This window comes from Ursus arctos, unplaced genomic scaffold (assembly GCF_023065955.2).
Source record: "Ursus arctos isolate Adak ecotype North America unplaced genomic scaffold, UrsArc2.0 scaffold_26, whole genome shotgun sequence".
Lineage (NCBI taxonomy): Eukaryota > Metazoa > Chordata > Mammalia > Carnivora > Ursidae > Ursus > Ursus arctos.
In genome coordinates, this window is record NW_026622941.1 from 1,594,187 (window position 1) to 1,609,320 (window position 15,134).

At 47.1% G+C, this 15,134-nt stretch overlaps 1 protein-coding gene across 3 annotated transcripts in view; it reads right to left on the reverse strand.

Moving 5' to 3' along the window:
* The window catches only part of CACNA1C (calcium voltage-gated channel subunit alpha1 C), a 646,718-nt gene that overhangs the window by 411,265 nt on the left and 220,319 nt on the right, over nucleotides 1-15,134 (reverse strand). The gene's annotated exons all lie outside the window — the stretch shown is intronic.

The following is a 15,134-nucleotide window of genomic DNA, read 5'->3' on the forward strand; positions in this document are numbered from 1 at the left end:
CTTGAGCTCCTCAGACTCTCAGCTGGCTTGTCTGCAAAATGGAGATATTGTCAAGCAGCAGGGTGGTTACAACACTTAAATCATAGGATCGTAATGGGCCTAGCACTGTGCCTGAGCTATTGTGATGAATAGAAATGGTAGGTATTATTATTTTTAACCTTTACCGTTCTTAATACCATTTAGCATCTATGTGGCCCCCCCAGCTGAGCCAGAATCATTATTATCAACACACATCCATTGAACAGTGTTATTTTAAGGAAATTCTGCTATTACTGGGAATACAGGAGATAGAAGAAAATTCCTTGCCCTGGAAAGAGAAATTCAGGTACATGGGCACATGTACCAAATGTGTGTCTATTTAGTGAGGGCTGCAAGATGTCAGAGGAGTGATGTTTCGTTAAGGTGGGGGGGGGTTGTTTGAATGAAACCTTGAAGGACAGAATGGTGAGAGGCATTTTAGATGGGAGGTGACAGAGGTGGGAGGGCCACAATAGGAATAAGAAATAAGGAATTAATCAGCTTGACCATACTCATTGCATCCTGAAGAAAAATGGAGAATAGGTTTGGGGAATTGCTAAGGGCCATTTGTCAGATTAAGGATGTTTATTGTCCAGGCTTCTAGGAGACAAAGAATCTGTTTTAAAGGGGGATTAAAGAGCAAAAGATGATTTAGGAAGAAGACTCTAGTGGAGGCCTTTATGCATGTCTCTGCTAGAGTCTTCTTCCTAAACCTAGTGGGAGGCTATATGCAGGGAGCCAGCTGGAAGACTACTACGATAGTCCAGTCTCCAGAAAACATGCTGGAAGAGGAAATAGGAAGAAGGGTGAGATGCGAGACAAATGCCAAACAAACCGATTCCCTGAGAAGAGTATGCCACAGAACGGTGAGCCCAGTTATAGCTTAACTGACCATGGAGCTCCCACGGGGGGCAGACATGCCACACCACATACCAACTGCACACATGAACAGACACTGCCCAGCCCACTGTGGCTGGATTTTCTGCTTGATTGATGGTGAAATTGCCTTGACTACTTGTCTCGGTCTGTGTGACCAACAACGCATCCACAGTCCCAGCAGCTGCCAGAGATGCTCCTTATTCTGGTGACCCATGGCGTACTAACTAACAAAGCTGCTTGCCCCTGCAGGTCTACTTGGGCTCGTCTGGCTTGGATGGCCTGACTTCCACTCTCATTGACTGTCTTCTTCCTTTCTTGGCCCAGCTGGCATTCTTCAAGCTGTGTGACATGCTCCAACAGCCTTTGGAGACAGTCTTCCCTGCCCACAGAACGACTTCGTTTTGGAGCTGCTTTCTGCCTGGATTCCCACCCTCACCACTGCAGCCCAGGCCTTCTTGACCTCTCTGACCTACCACCAGCCTCCTTGTCCACTCCCCACCACCACCAGTCAGCCTCCCCAAATGCCAGCAGGGTACTCGTTGACTGCCTACAGGAACAGACCCCATTCTTTCCCAGGATATTCAAGGTCTTCCCTCTCTGACCCCAGTCTGCAGCTCCCTTACCAGGCTGCCTGCTCAAGCTTCCTCAGAAACTTCAGCCACATTCACGCCTCATGCCATGGGCCATGCTCTGCTTAGAATGTTCTTCCTTCTTTCTCTGCCCACATCGCCAACCTTTTTTTCTGACTAACACTTATCTTTGAGTTCCAGATCAAATGCATCCTCTTTGCAACTCTCTCCTTTTACACCAGGCAAAAACACTCCCTCCATTTAAAATTATTCATACATACTTGGTATTAATATACTATTAATTGGTATTTCATTTTAAATTACATAAAGACTATGTATCTCCCTATATTGAATGTCTGTTTGAATGTCTGTCTCCCCATGTAGTCAACACCACTCACTCCAGGATTGGGCCTTGGATTACCTTACATTACCAGCACCTAACCATGGCTGGTGCATATTATTAGACAGTTAATAAATGGTTAAATTAAATATACTGATACAAAAGAAGACTTCAGAGTAGAATTACTATAAGAGTTCCCTGTCACCTCAAGAAAAAAAATGAATTCGCGTACAGGCACTAGCAGAAACTAGAAATGCCTGCGATCTATTGATAATTTATCAAACTTGATTGGTTTTAATAAAAAAGCACTATTCTAGGCTCTGGTAGAAATATGAGTAAAAATAATAAATGTATCATCTAGTTTGGAAAACAAAGTATATGTATGTAAAAAATAACTAATAAGCCAAAAAAAAAGCTATTCTGAAGGTCAAACTGTGAAAGACTCTAGGTTTAGAGGCATTCATGGAGTCACAGGATTAAAGAACATTACTGCTATTAAGCATAACAGACATTTAGTTGATCCCAGTGCCTATAGACAGGACCACACTGTGTCACCATGTCACAATCATATGAGAGTCACTCATATTTACATATATTATTGGTTTTTTAAAAAGAACTTATTTATTTGAGAGAGAGAGAGCACAAGCAGGCAGAGGGAGAAGGAGACTCCCCACTGAGCAGGGAGCCTGATGTGGGGCTCGATCCCAGGACCCTGGGATCATGACCTGAGCCGAAGGCAGACGCTTAACTGATTGAGCCACCCAGGTGTCCCTACATATATTATTGTTAATATGCAGAAGGGCATTTTATCTACCAGGAAAAAAACCTACTTTTAATGACTCTAGCACACTTATGCTACAGCTTGATTCCATTTCTTTCACTTTCCGTCTCAGAGGAGATTTTCAAAGTATTACTATTTTCTCTCAAGAGGCCTCCACAGGCATGAAGACTTCCCTCTGAGCCATGTTAGGGGATGGATCGGGGTGGGACTGAGATGACCGGTCAGCTTGACATGCTAAACCCCAGACTCTGGAACACCCCAGTGTCCAGATGCCTCCCCTTCTCCCCTTCTACTCTCTTTTCCCTCTCCCACCTCCAGGGGTAGAAATGCACCCACCAGGGCCTCAGAATTTACAAGGCATCTCCGTGAAAAACCAAGTAATACACAAGTATTTGTGGCCTGGGCATATACCAAGGAAAGTATAAAGGAGCTGCAGAGGGAAGTGGAATTTCCTGATTGCCAAGGGCTTTTCGAACTAATAAATATGCCAGAAAATAAAAGAAAGGAAGCAATTATAGAAGGCTCCTTGGCAGTGCCCCTGTAACCAGGCAAGCAGGTTTCCACCAGCACGCCAGTGTGGGCCCAGTGCTGCAGGGCACAAACAAAACGGAAAGAGAAGAAAGGCAGGAAGGGACACTAAAACACGCTGCCACTTGGCCCTTCACCAGGGTCTGTCCACTTGGGTCAGAGATCTGGCTGAGAACTGGAAGGTCCCCAGACCACTTTGAAAAGGTAGCTTTGCTTAGATATGCTACCTGCCCTTCCCTCCATGTTCACCTATATCTGCATATCCCTTATGCCTCTAGGCCACCCTAACCCCCTAGCTCACCTGCTTCGGCCACCATAACACCCCAGTGCCTTTGCAGTTGATACTCGATACATGTTTGTTGATTGACTATATGAGGCTATAGAGAGGTTCCATAACTTGGTCATGGTCACACAGCTGGTAAGTGCTGGAAATTTCAGATGTGGGCTGATTCCTGAAATAGTGCTCCCGACCTCTATGCTGTACAGTGTGGGAATGGGAGGACACAGAGGACAGGAAAGGGTACCTAACCTTATCCTTCTCCAAATACCTTAGGGCACCTACAACAATGTTCTCTATACAGAGAAAGGACACAGAAAATGTACATGGAATTGAATCATCATCTCAGAGATCCAGAACCATTTCCAACCACATGCATTCTTCCTTCTCTAATATTCCACAAAAGGATGGCCCTGTCTTATGGGACCCATTGTTCGCTTCACTATTATATAGTTAGTTAGTACTACTAAATTCTCTTCTCATTGCCTCACTTCCCCACTGTCATATTTTTAAGGATAAGCTCAAGTCCTATGCCTCTTTGCCTCCTCAGAAACCAGAACAAGGTCTGGCACTTAGTCGTGCTTAATGGAGGTCTGTTGATCGGTCTCCCCTTATTTCTAATCCTAGTGATGCCCTCCTGCTGGTCTTGCTGATAGTTAGGTTCAGGGCAGCTCCAAACTGGGGAAGATCATTAAACCCAACCAAGGAATGAGGAGCTGAAACAGGCCTTTCTTGCCTTCTCATCGGAAAAAATGCTCCCAAACAAAAACTCAAAACAAAATGTAGATGGCTCCCTAATCTGGATCTCTCTCTTCTTCTGGCACACTGAGAGTTTCTGGAAAAGAACCCCTTCCTCGTATGTGCATCACTCTTCCCATGTAGTAAACAGAGGCGATGGACCGACTCGAGTGGGCTGGTGACACTCGCCTCTCTTGCTTCTTAGAATGGACAAACAGCACACTGACGGTGGCCTGGGTGTGCTACCCAGAAAAAGCATTTCCAAATGCTGCCACTCGGAAGTTGCGCTAGCTTTTGTCACAGCCAGATCCTGCGTTCTCCACTGCAAGATGCTGCTGTGACAAGTTTTAATAAAACTATATTTATGCCGAACGCAAGACCAAACAAAATCTCCAGACTCTAACATCTTATTTACAAACATCTCAATTTGAAGTAATCAAAACAGTTGCAAAACTACGAGTTACCTTCCTTTCCTCCCTCCTCTCCCCGGTGTCCTACTCACCAAGGAGCCACATCTAGAAAAAGTTTGTAGTTTCAAGAAACTACCAGTAGGTGGCGCCGGCAAATTCTCCCAGCAGGCTCCAGGGCAGATCCTTGGAGTAGGTAAGCAAAGGGCCTTGGATAAATACCCGCCTGGGTTCCATTTTGATTGTTTTGGCTGGTACCTCTGGATTCTGAGGCTCCCTCATTAAACACTGCTCCATTTCCAAAAACCTTTTTTTGGCTTCAGGAATAGCACCTTTTATTGTTTTGTTTTAGTAAGGGTTACCATTTAAGTGCTTGCTACGAACCAGACATATTACTGGGTGTTTAGATACTATTTATCCTTGCAATAACCCTGTGACATATTAGTTATTACCTCATAGTATGTAGGATCTAGGACTCAGCAAGTTTAAGTGACCTGCCCACCTGGTTGTCAACTAGTCAAACGGAGGATTTCAATCCAGTCTACACAACTTCAAAATCCATGCTGTAAACCACCACCATTTTTCCTCAATAGGTTGGCTGATTCAGACAACCCACTTGAGAAAGCCAAGGATGTGCTTCCTTAGGGCAGTCAGGAAATCATCCTTATGTTCCAAAGATCCCGTAACCAGCGCTGCTGATATGGGCAATTTCATTCCTGAAATATCAGTCTTTCACACATCTCACATCCCTGTGAAAAGTAACTTTCCAGGCAAATTTAACATTTCACTCTCATAAGAGTCCTTGGTTCCTTTTCTGCACAGGTTTGACTTCTCACTCTCTATGGCACTGAGTGGAATAGCCCTGGGTCCAGCAGGAGGGGTAGTAGGTGGAGTAACCCTGAGCATGTTCCCTTAATAAAGCCCGTGGGTGGGGGTTCCTCCAGCTCGTTTCACGTCCCCACTGCAGACTTACCCCCATGCCTTCTGCTCATACTTCCCAGATCTGCATGGCTGGGAAAGGAAGTTCCTTGACATAGATCATTTCTTTCCCCCAAAGAAGGTATTTTCTCTTCCTCCAACCAGCACTTTCTCTCTCATTCTTATGATTGTCTCCCAAAGTGCCTGCTCCAACGTTTCACTCATGGGACTGCCACCCACAGGCTTCCTAGAGAAAATCAGCACCATCTTTCTCTGAAACATGTACCTGCCCCACTGAGCCTATGGGTCCCAGAAGACAGCATCCCAGCATCATCCCTTACCTGATGCACCAATCCCCAATCGCCACGACATCTGCCGAGAGAGTCAGGTGCTGGCCAGATGGCTCTCTTTTGACGCTGATTCTCCACCTGTCCACACTTACCCACCTGCAGACTTAGCTCTGCTGTGCCAATTAAAACATTAACTCTTCAGAATGAGAGCAGTTGGCCATAAATGCTCAAGAACTTCCCCTGAATTGGCTTTATTTTTGCAAAGGTGACACACAGGTAAACTCAAAGGAATACTAAGCTAGGAGTTGAGAAGGCAGATTTCTACCCAAATTCTATTGCTAACTAGCTGCATCATTTTGAACAAGTTCCTCAACTTCTCTGGCTTCAGTATCTTTATGTTTAAAGTAGGGGTGGACCCGGGTGATCTTCCAAATGCAAATGTTCAGTGATTCTGTAGGACTGGACACAAACTTCCTTCCTCTTATGAGTAGAAGAGTAACTTGAGCTGACAGAGTGTGAGCATGTAAATGACAAAATAGAAAAAGAAAGGGAGCGAGAAAGAGGAAGGAAGGAAGGAAGGGAGGGAGGAAGGGAGGGAGGGGAGGGAGGAAGGGAGGGAGGGGAGGGAGGGAGGGAAAGTCAAGTCAAGTCAAGTCAAGTCAAGTCAAGTCAAGTCAAGTAAAGAGGTAAAGTTGTGTTTGACCACTTAGGATCCTAGAAAGTCATTTCAGATACGGGTGTACCCGTTGTGTGATCATAAGAACCTTGGACCATTTCACATAGAGTCCTCATACATTCATCATGCAATATCGTGTCTATGTTGATATGTTCCAATGGCACAGGAATTTCAGTGAGGACAGGGACTGTGTTTATCTACACCGACACTGTGTCCCCGGGAAATAGCATCATGCCAGCACATTGTAGGAACTCAGTAAATATTTGTTGCCCGAATGTATTTCCACTGTACAGATCTGATTTCCTGATGATACCAGAACCCAGATGGCAACCACACATTTCATAGGCTCTGTAGCTCTTCTCCATCCCTCCCCTGGAGATTTCCATAGGAAAACATTCTTACAGTGAGCTTTGTCCCAGAGGTTTGACTGACTGCCCTCATCTGGCCTGTTACCTTCCAATGCTCCAGCAGACCGAGCATGACTATTGGGTCCAATGTCGTAACAGCTACACGTACTGGAAGATACACAACTTGCCGATGGGTCACGTGCTCCATTTTCCCACACAGAAACCCTGACTCTGAGACCCTCCCTCTGTATGGCCTACACCCCTGTCACATTGCATGAGAGGAGACCCAACATTCCTCAGGAAGCTTTGGCTCCTGCCAGCTTTCCTAACTGCCTGGGGACACATCTTCCCCATATGGGATGCATTTGGCCCATAATTAATCAAAGACATCTCATGTCAATGATCCCAGATTCTTTTACTCGGTCCACTTTGCACGAGGGAACCTTCTAACATGACTGACACCCTGACAGTTTGGCATTTCCGTATCCTTACAGACAGGCTGAGTTGAGAAAAGACTTTTGATTAAAATTTGACTTCCGATACGTGTGCTGCCTTGATGTTTATTACATTGTCATTTTCAGGTCACACACACATATTAGTGGTCTTCTTTGGCTGTGAGCAGGGGCAGCCTTGCCACAAAGGCCACACTACAGATCCCCGTTGACTGGGGCTGTCAGAGTCAGTGGGCATGGGTGCCCTACAGAGTGCTGAATCATTGGGATACTCCTCCTCATATCTGCTGTAGAGAGAAGCAGGGGGCAGTGGGCGGTCCCAAGGCACGCAAGACCAGGGATATTCTGACCTGCCAAGGACACGAAGTATCGAACACAGAGTGGGTTCTCAGCCCAGCAGCCGAGCTGGGTAGAAAGAACCAGTGCTGAAGGCTTTGGAAAACACAGACCCCAGCCAGAAACACTAGCCCGGTAACAGAAGAGCTGCCTTGAAGAGGAAAATGGAACTGGGAACACACTTGATGGGAAGGAGCAGAAAGGGCAATTCCGGGGTGCCATCAACCTATTTCAGAGCAATTGGTGATGCTTCCTGGGTTGCCACGGCCAGCTGGTTGATTGGTTCCTGAACTGCCCAGGGTGGGGCAGGATCTGCACAAGAGTCTCAAACTCCAGAGGGAGGTAAACAGCCCATCATCGTGTGTTTGGCACAAAATCGTCCAAGCTCAGGGAGAGGCTAGCTGGAGAGGGTAAGGAGGCTTAGGGCAAATGACATTGCTATCAGCAGCCTGCTGTACATTCATGTTCTAGAGAAAAGGGCAGGGAGAGATGGAGGTTTCACTTGACTTCTCAAAAGGACAAGGAAAACCACACTGGATGTCCTTGGGCAGGTCTAGGTTTTCTTGGATGGTTCAGTGATCAGTGAGACTCCCAAAGGTCCCTTGCACTTCAACACTGGGCTGGCAAGCAATCTGACCAGAGAATAGTGATCAGATGATGCAATAAAACCATTGATTTAATAACATTTTTAGCCATGGCTGTCCATTAGACTCACCCGGGGAGTTTGAAAAAATTCTGATGCTCAGTTCACACCAGCAGAGATTCTGGGTTGTCACTGAGCTGCCCATACTAGTGATTCTTCAAGTGCAGTCTCTGACCAGCAGCAACAACATTATCGGGGAGCTTGTTAGAAATCCATATCCTCAGGCCCCATCCCAGAGCCCCTGAAACTCAGGGGTGGGGGGGTCCAAGTTCTCCAGGTGATTCTGATGACCATTAAAGTCTGAGAACCAAGAGTCTTAATTAGACTGTGGGATCTGGGCGTTGTTTCTGTTACTACCACGTGATTCTAATGGGTGGCCAGAGATGAGAATTAGTAACTTAAAGAATCCACACAGTCACTCCCAATGGCACACGGCATCTTTTACGCAGAATCACAAAGTTGGACATAGCTTCTCATCAGATAAGACCTCTAGACCATGCAGGCTAAAACTGCTCTTCAGGGCAATGATCTCAACTCCTAAAGAACCACTGAACAAATGAGTCTCTTTCATTTGTATCCCCTTGTTTCTCTGGAATTGCACTCTGAGTAGCACGCCTCAAGGGACATTCGTCATCTACCCAGTGACACTCCATGAGGGCACATTGTCTGGGCCACAGTCTGAAGGAGCAGGGGTGATTCAACACATGCTCCTGTCCCTCACCTTAGGGTGGTCAGCTGAGAGGGGTGCCCACTCCCAAGAACCCTCGTCTCTAGAACACTCCTTGGGAAGAAGGGAAAAGGGATTTAAAATGCCAGAAGACCAGAAGGGAAAGAAAGGCTCCACGGTGAGGAATCCAGAGGGAGTCTGAATGGCCAACAGCCAACTGGAGGCAGGCTCCTGTGGGAACCTATGGTATAATGGTATAAGGGTAATTGAGACCAGTTAGCCAGACCAGACACCCAACATCCAAATTGCTTACACAAGCCCCCACTCCTGGACTTTGGATTTTTATCTTCAGAAAAAGAGAATAAAAATTTGCTGAAAATTCCATTGGAGTTCCAGTGCGCTTGGAATGAAGGGTGGCTACTCTCGTCCTGGCATAAGTCAGCACCTGAGGCATGCTCTTTTGAGACAGGGAAGAATGCCTTTATCCTGTGAGGAGTATCACGTGGTAAGAAAAAACAACACAATTGTAAGAATGATTCCCCTGACTCCGTTTCCCTCTCTTCAGAGGAGAGCTGCTCTAATGCCTAAGTTATACGGTGATTTGTTCTCGGCTTATTTCCCCTTACTGGCCAGTGAGGTCTCCAGGGCAGGGACTGAATCCCCGCCCCCCAGTGCCGCTACCCTGCCCATGCCTAGCACCTCATCTGTGCCAATCAATATGAGCTCTTGAATGAACCTCCTGAACATGGTTTCGACCAGCAAGAAGAACCCAAGGCCAGACTGCCGCAAAGCTGCTAGTTACTGGGTTGTCAGGCTCCATATTATCCATGATGTCTTCCCCAAGGGGCGACAGCAGATCCTGGGGTGTACATCCCATAGACATTGGCCCCTAAAATCTGGCATGCTGCCTAAGGCACATTTCCATCCGCTTGCTCCACCTCAAAAGAATTCTATTCTAGGAATACCTGCCTCCAGGATATTTCCTCAAATTCCTTCATTAAAGAAAGTTAAGAGCCCAGGAAAATCAAGGCTCTTGTTTTCTCTTCCAGTTTGATGTAAACAGCCAAGCCTGTTTCCCAGGCCACAGTGATTTTTGACATTAACTCCAAAGGAAAGTCAAACAGGCCAGTCTAGTTTCAAAGTTCTTTGCAAAGAAAAAGCACAAGACAGAAATGGCCAGATGCAAATGATGAGTATTTAGCTCCTGGTGATTCTTTGTTCACTCTAATAACACCGGCTAATAACACCGGCGGTCATTCATGATTCACATGAGGCGAGGGCCCTTTCAACACTCAAGCAAGCAAACAGGCAAGGGCACTGGGACACCTTCACTTTCATTAGAGTTGAGCCCCTGTGAAACCTCCCTGGACCTCAACCTCCTTGTCTGTAAGATGAGGGCTGGACTAAAGGTCTCTGGGGAGATTTCCGATCCTAAAAAGAGGATGACTGAAAATACTACAAAGTCTGAAAAGCTGTGCAATTTAAAAAGTACTTCCCTCCCTCCAGTGGGAAACAACTGAACCCCACTATCAGTGCAGTATTCCTTGGACTTACAACTTTAATCCCCAATAAAACACTCTCCTCCCCCGCCCCCAAAATGTCCCTGGGTACGTAGGTACCAATCTCTCTTGGTATGAGCGTATCAGCGGCAGGTTGTTTAAAAAGAGTAGAAATTATGTCAGATAAGAAGACAGGGATTGGTGGAAGGGGATGGAAGGGAGGCAAGGAACAGAGGAAGTATGTCTTGTCTCCAACTCAACTTGGGTTATGTCCAGCTGTGTTCCAGAGCTAAAGCCTCCAACAGAACTGATCAATCCTTTTGGGTTAAGGAGGTGTCCACGGAGTTATCGAGAGCAGGGCTCTTAGTTCCAGCAAGCAGCTCCGTGATGGCCAACACAGGCTATGCGGAAGGAGGGAGGATTCCCTCTGCTACCTAGCCTCTCCCTCAACTTCGACCCGACCTTCACCAGTGGTGTGCTGGGAAGTATTTAACAAACCACTTTCCAGGGGACGGTGGGATGAAAGCCCTGATTTGTAGCTCTTGCTGATTTCTGTGGTGTAAACACTTCTCCCGAGGTCCATTTCAAGCACTGAATGCAGAGCTGAGAGCAAGTTCAGTCAGCTCTCAGGAGCCATGCCAACCCACTGGATCCAAGGAAGGGGAAATTCCTAGTAGGTAAATATGGAGAAACACAGAAAGTTTCTTAAGAAGGCACAGGGTCTGAGAGACAAGCTGCTGCCAGCACTTCGTGGTCTCTGGTTCTCCGCAGGGAGGGAAGGAGTTGGCCACCACCGGAGCCCAAGCCAGGATCCTGCAGATCTGTTCTACTCCAGTCCCCCACAGGCTTCAAGCAGTGCTCCCCACAGAGGCAGGCCAGGAGAGAGGCAAGGAGCCACACTCAGGCCAGGCCCATTCTGTGGCTACCAGGAAGGTAGTGGGAGGAGGCTCGAGGTGCTGAGAAAAATGAAGTTTGGGGATGACTAATTGAAGTTAATGATCCCTGCCCCTTGGAGCAGCAGGCATTGGCTGCAGCGTCACATCTGAGCAAGGCCAAATCAAGAGCCTTGTAGCTTAGGGGCAGGCGAGCCGTCTGGCCCAGCTGCCAATCAGCCAGGAAACCGAACAAAGCAAGACCCCATAGAGTGCAAGGCCCTGAATTATGGTAAATGACAAAGGCAGGCTAATCATTTACATGTGTCCACGTCTTACAGTCCACATATCACTTTCACACACCCCCCTTTTGAAGACGGGTACAGTCAGTTCTTTCCCTTAAAAGTTGACGGCATAGCAGTGGGCAGCGTGCCTCAACCAAGAGAACCGTTTGGTGATGGGCCCTGGGGTCCTGTCCTGCTCACCCCTCATTCCCCAACCCCTTATGGGCTCTTCCTTTCAGCAGCTCTTCTCATTCATTCCATCTTGGCAGCGGCCTCTTGTGTAACTGAAACCGCAAGAAACTTTTGTTTGGCTTTTAATTCAGAAGAAATTCCAGTAACTGGGTTCCCGCTACTTAAAAAAAAAAAAAAAATTCAAAGCTCTGCTCTAGAGAATTCAGCTTTTCCCCTGGGCACAATTGTTCACAGAAAATGTCTTTCTTGCTCACTCTTCCTAGCTACCCCCAACCCCCCGCCTGAAGCCCATTCTGTGCCAGCGAAGCTCGGACATCTGCAACGCATCGGCCCCTCACGCAGCTGGGCCTGAGTCCCCAGCACTTCCGGAAGGCCAGGACCGAGACAGGGGTGGTGTGTTTCTGTTTCATGGCTGGAGCCAAGCAAGTTAAGAGCTGTTGAAAGATATGCTTGGCTGGTCTCTCTTCTCACCCGGGGTACACTGCTCATTTTTGTTTGGGGCAGGCAGGGGCCCAAGGAAGCAAGGGATGAGATCTACAGGCTTCCAGGCCCCCTGCCCCGGAAACAAGCACAGGCGGGGTTGCCCCAGCCCCCCATGGGTCTATTTCTAATGTCTGATAACATCCCCACAAACAGCTGTTCGCCCTGAGTGAATGAATAACAAGCAACTGCTGCTAAGTCAGGAAGGAAAACTTGACTTTGTATGTTTGAGGCCCTTTCTATTCAAAGTGGGGCCCCGGATCCCCAGCAGCAGCATCACCTGGGAATTTGTTCAAAACGCAGCATCCTGGACCCCCAGCCTGGATGTACAGAATCAGAATCCACATTTTAACACAGTTCCCCTATACCGGGCGACTGTGTACACATTAAAGTTTGAGAAGCCCTGTAATAAGAAAATGTGCTAGTAGGATTTCAGTTCAACACATTTTATCAGGTCCTGCTGTGTGTCAGCACCGTGCTTGGTGCTGGAGGCAACGAAGTTCAGTAAGTGGTATCCCTGCTCCTGTGAGCTCCCTCACAGCCTAGCACACAGGACTGACCAGCCCAGGGCAGGGACACCCCATCCCCCTGGGCCTGGCGTGAACATAGTGTAAGCAGGTCTATGGTCCTCCCTTGTGGGAACAAAGGCTCTAGCTTGTCCCAAGTCAACCTATGGCTTCAGAAGCTCCCATAGCTTGCGTTTTCAGTAGCGTTCTAGCAGACAGTCCTACAAACTCTCTACTTCTCTCTTCTCGTTTGCCCCTTCCACTACAAAGGCAGGGGAAGAAAAAGCAAGCTACTTTGTCAGCCTCCCTTGTAGCTAGTTGTAATTATGTGACTAAGTTCTGGCAATAAGATGAAGAGGGAGCCACTCAAAATGCAGTTTCTAGCAGCACGGACATATCCTGGGAGCTTGGTCAAAATGTGGAATTTCAGGCTCCACTCCAGATCTACGGTATCCATACCTGTGTTTCAACAAGACCCCCAGGTGACACTTCTGTATATGAAGTTCAAGAACTGTTATCCTGGGGGCTTCTGGGAAAGGCCTCTGTTATGCGTTAAAGGGGACAGAGTGCCGCTGGCACCACACCTTCCTCGCTCACCCTGCGCTGAATGTGGATGTGATGCCTGGTACTGCATCAACCACCTGGAATAAATGAGAAAACAAGTCTTAGCATGGAAAAGCATAGTATGAGGGAGAGGAGAGATAAAGAGCCTTGGTCCTCAGTGGCATCTTGGGTTGCTGGACAGACCTGAGGCTACTTCCAGACTTCTCAAGAACCCTATTGCTTGAAGCTGAAAACATTCCTAATTGACATGCACTATAAGTCTTTGAGAATGAGTAAGGGTCTTCAATGAGTATAGGTCTATACTTCAATGAGTATAGGTCTTCTTGCTCCACACCCCTTCTCTGGCAGGAATTGGGTGAGACCCACCTGTTCCTGACAGCTCATTCAGTGGGCACAATTGGCTCAGACACCCTGCTCACACACATACAGAGCACACTCATCTCCTCCTCCTAAGCTCCTACATGGGCGCCATTCTCCCCTCTGATGTGGCTGTGGGGAAGAAGTGGCCATGGTGACCTTCTCCTAAACTTACTGCCTCAGGCAGGGTCTTCAGAGCCTACATGGGAGACACTCAGCCTCCACAGAGCTTCCAGTTCTGCCTCACCCCTCAGACATATTCCTTTCCCGTTGGGAAGGAAATCCAAGCATTAGGTTCTGTAAGCCTGGAATGCATTCAGGCTGTCTAGTGCCTTTTGGCTCATAGGACTGTCCTTCCTTTGGGAAAGAAGGAGAAGGAGAATGCAGGAGAAACTGGATGTATCCCAATCCAGCCTCCAATGTGTGATGTTATGCAAGTCCATCAAATTCCAGAATTGTCACCCCTGGATCTCTTCCTTTCAGAATTTCCAACCAGTCATCTGGCTTTGAGGACAAACGGATGTGTCTCAGCCTGTGGAGTATAGGTTGAAAAGCTCTGTGTTGGTTTTAAAATAATAATCATTATTAAATTATTAGGTAAATCTACCTAGATTTTTCTAAAGGAAGATAGGTAGGAAGGCAAGAAGGAAGGCAAAGAGGCAGGAGGAAGGAGGGGAAAGAATGGATTGGCGGGAAGGCAGGCAGGCAGACAGGAAGGAAGGCAGAAAGACTTGGGCTTGCTGCATGGATTTTTATCTTCTCCCCTAATATCTATGGCTCTTTGGACTAATTGCTCCCACATCACTGGCAGGACTGTGATACATGCATGCAGTGGAACACTACTCAGCAACAAAGAGGAATGAACCACAGCTACATGCAATAACATGGATGACCACAAAAGCATGTTAAGTTGAAAGAAAACAGATGCAAAAGGCAACAAATTGTAGAGTCATATTTATACAATATTCTGGAAAAAGCAGAGCTACAGGGATAGAAACCAGATCAGTGGTTTCCAGGTACTAAGGGGAAGAATAAGTACAAAGAGGCATGCGGCAACATTGGGGGGTGAGGGCAATGTTTCCCATCTTGACTGTGATACTGCTTATATGATGACACACATTTGGCAAAATTCATCCAACTGGAGACTTCTCCTTCTGGCCAAGATGGGATAACAAAGACCTGAAACAATCAAAACCTAAAACAAATAGGAAAAAATAGGGAAAAAAAAGTATAGAAGAAAAGTTTTCAAGAGACTGGACATCAGGCAACACAGGCATTGTCTGAGATCCTCAAGACGTGGGAAAGGAACGAGGTGAGCTCCATGACTGTCCTAGCTCACTGCTTTAAGAGTCTGTGGGCCACAGCATGAGTAGGGAGAGCCCAGGTGGAGCCTTGCAGATTCCCGGAGTTAAGATGGAGCTGAGAGTCTGGGGAAACCAAGGAAGCTACACTTAGTAGGACAGAGTAATAGAAAGGAAAAAGAGAACTCCAGAGATCTGCAGAGGGTCCCCTTG